We start from the raw sequence: 4,066 nt of genomic DNA, 5'->3' as shown, positions 1-4,066 counted from the left end.
CTCTATATGTATGTAGTTCTGAAATTTGCACTTTTGATTTATGATTTTGTATAACTTTTTACTTGATATAATTTACACGCAGGTACATGACTGTACCTAAATTTAGCGTTTTCGCATGGTGAATGCATTGCATAATTGACACACTCGAAGTGGGCTTAAAATTCGGCTAGCTTTAAAATGCAGAAACAATTTCGTCATGTAGAAATAAAAAGAAAATTATAATTTGTTTGCGGCCGCGGTAGCCGAGTGGTGGATACTTTGTTTGACAGCTGTTGCGCCTCTGCGGGCAATTCCAAACGCCTGTGTGTATTTCTGCCAATATATAAAAAAAAAGCTACGTATCAGCTGTTGATAAACGTGGTTAACCAGACTTCATAGTTGATAAAATTACCGAGTACTAGCAGTTTACGAAAACTACCGAAATGGTTGTGAATACCCCTTTTATAATTTGCTTAGGCGTAGAACAAATACCTCTACGTACAAATGCATGCTAAAATTTTTTTGTAGAATTTGCACAAATACGGAAACAAATACATTTATTTACGTGAAGAAAGAGTGCTAATTGACAACGCACGTTTTTCCAATATATTTAAGTAAGGAATATGCACATATTTTTTCGACTTGACACATCATTACAATAGTATTTCGCTTAATACAGATATAATTTTAATTCGGTCTCAGTATTTTGTTTCAAGTATTTGCTGAGTTGACTTTTGTTAAATAAAATTAAATATTTGCATAACCCAGAAAAATGCCATTCGACTCAGCAATCACGATTTTAATCTCTTCAATGTGACCTTGCATCTCAATACAGCCTCACACTCGTTAACTATCAAGCACACTTTATATTCAAAGCACAATATTATTGTTTGTATGGGACGTCTAATTGGTATTAGATTGTTTTGTGGAAAAAAGAGGCGCAATTATTCGTAAAATGTGTACCCACACCTATAAACTTGTTTTTGTTTATTTACTCCTTTGTGTCTATGCATTTCAATTCAAATGCGAAATCAGAGCAAGATAAGATTATTGCAAAATCTGTGACTCAGCAATGAAAGTACAAAGGTTGTTTAGTCCGCAGAATTACACATAGTAGGCATTTGAATTGAGCTCTATACAAATCATGGCGCAAGGATGAGTTGTGATTTGCTTGTGATTTTTGAACTAATTTGAGTACTTGTCCATATTTTATTTAAAAAAATGTAGATTAGTGTTTAATCAATAACTCGTCAGATATAGTGAAAGTTATGTGCCTTTTTACTCACGTATTTATTTGAAATATGTTTAATGTAGATATGTACTTTGAGGCATATTTAAGCTCTTGCTTTGAGTCATCACAACAACACATGCATATACATATGTATACACATAAATATGTAGGTTATTGTAGGTGAGTTAACGGCGCCGATTAATTTTTTTTACTACCTTATCTCATTTTTCGCTCTACTGACTATTTGAATCTCTATTGACCACCTCTTAAACCAATTATACTGAGTATACAGTACTCCCCGGATATAAGCGCTGACAAAAAAAATGCGCGAAAAACTTTAAAAGCGGGGAGTTCATTTTAGGTGGGTATCCTATTAAGTGAAAATTTACACTTTTTTGGGTAAAGAGCTAGCATTCTAACGCTTATTGACCAATGTATTGGTTGTGGACACAGGGAGGTTTCTGCTAACTGCATGGCCGACGAGCTGTCAAGGGCATACATGTTCGTCATGAATTCTGTCCAGAAAGTGGGCATACCTTTAGTGTAGAAATTGAATTTTCATTTTTGACCGGCATACGCGTTGAAGTTGGGTGCAGAAGGCAGAAAGGAAGAAACACGACAAATAGGTGAAAGAGGAAACGACAATAAAAACGAGAGGAAAAGAGAAACGTCAAAAATGTTACGCGTTTGGGACTTTTTGGTGTAAGAAAACTTAACGCTTAACGCTCCAATTTAGGGACTGCTGTAAGTGACCTATCTTGTTCAAGAGGTGACAGTAGTCTATTAAGCAGTATTTTATTTAAAGTTGCTATGTGGGTAACTTCATAAATTCACACTTGCCAACAAACTGCACTCGTATTAGACAACGATATACATATGTATGTAGTAAAATGAGATAATTTCTAATTGATTCATTCAGTGGTTTTTTTTTAAATTCATCCGAAACCGGACATGTTTATGTGCTTTTTAGATGCTTTTGTTTGGCATTTTGGTGTTTTTCGAAATATTTAAAGGTTGAATTTGAATGTAATTTTTATGTTTCTGCTTTAAATTGTTTGTGAATATGCTTATTGTATTTCTTTAACATGCTTTATATGTGATACTATTATATGCTAAATAATGATTACTAACTTAAATGAATATATTTAAATAAAAAAGCTTTTCATAAAATTTCCACACATTATTACATATGTATGTGCATATGTATAAGCAAGGACTGTAGTTATATTTAAACATTTTTTGTATGACAAAAATATTTTTTATTGACCTAAATTGCTGATTTTTGTATCCAGCGAACCGTATAGAGAATAAATAGTTCAATTAAGTTTTAAATGTTGCCGCAACTTTTAGTTTATTTGGCTTTAGAAGCGCAATGTTTCAAGTATGTGTGAATGTTTGTAAATTTTCAGATTAAAAAATTGTAAATGGAGCAAGCTGTTATTGATGAAAGTGCTTAAAGTTTTAGAGTATGAAATATATATATACATACATTTTTTTTTTTGATTGTGCTACAAAAAAATCTGTAATTATTTTAAATCTGCTAAAAAATTTCTAAACGAAGCTTGTTTTAGAACTATATGTGTATTTTTTTATTCAACAATGGAAACTCCATATTTGTCACGTAATTTTCTATTCTTTTATTAGTATAAGTTTTTGTAGAAAAGGTTGAGGACAGATCTCACACGGAGAGGTGATTATGAGCTGCGTAGAGGTGGGTAACTCAACTCAGAGTTGAGTTATTGAGTTGATTCCTATAAGTGAATCGGTAACTCAGACTCCCTGTCCAAAAAAAATGTAACTCAGTAACTCAGTTGATGCCGTAGGGCTCACATGAATCAATTGAATCATAGTGGCTCATATTTGTCCATATAACTCTCTCGCTTCGCCACAGTGTTTAGCATGGCAAAGTCTTGCATTTTGTTTTTGCACGAGGCGAATTTATACAAGGTGGTGGCAAGAATACAACAACAACAACCACATGTATTTTGTATTGCGGGTGTTATGTCAAATCTCACAAATTCTTATAATTTCGTTTTTTTTTAGTTTGTATGTAAGATATATAAAGATGTGCATATCAAATCAATTGCCTTTCCAACCATATCCACATTTTGAAATTCGGTACAATAGGTTTCGAAATATAAGCTTTTGAAAATATTGAAAATTCCACATTTACCCTCCCCCTAGCACCGCCCTATTAATTTGCACACAAAAAAAATTACACCTTTCAAATCAGTAGAAAGGAGCTGACCCCGCCCACTTTAAAGTTTTGTTTTATCTCAACGGCCGCTATACCGCATCTATGCCTCAAAACGAGTCTACGATACGAATGAGTGTAACATAGAAAGAGTCAAATGAGTTAGTTGAATGAGCTGACTCCTTAAAGTGAGTTGTAGTCATTGAGTCAACTCCTATAAATTTGCTGAGTTACCCACCCTTAGAGCTGCGTAAAAACTATTAAACTGTATAGGCTGTTAGGACTGTTGAATTCATGATAACCTAAAAAAGATCGCAGAAAATATCAAAGAAAAATAAAAACTACCTTTTTTGTAGTGAAACTTCTTTTCGCTCTGTTGGCTGTAACTCCAAACTCCGATGAAAAAAAACAAAACACATAAGAAGGGTTGGGATGGCGGCACGGCTATGATTAAGATAAATATCAACATTAAGATGAAGTAAATTTTAATATTAATTGAGAAAAATACCCTTATAATGTAGGAAGAAGTTTCACATCAGTCGCGCCTGAGACTCGCGCATATTTACCAATTTAAAAATTGGCATGAGGCTCGACTGTCACGTTTCCTGACTCGATGAGGTTCCTGCGAACCAGGGTACGAAAATAAACTATACAAAACAATT

The sequence above is a fragment of the Rhagoletis pomonella genome, unplaced genomic scaffold (genome assembly GCF_013731165.1).
Source record: "Rhagoletis pomonella isolate Grant_MI unplaced genomic scaffold, Rhpom_1.0 Rhpom_scaffold_00002, whole genome shotgun sequence".
NCBI lineage: Eukaryota > Metazoa > Arthropoda > Insecta > Diptera > Tephritidae > Rhagoletis > Rhagoletis pomonella.
Note: the sequence above shows the minus strand (reverse complement) of the source record.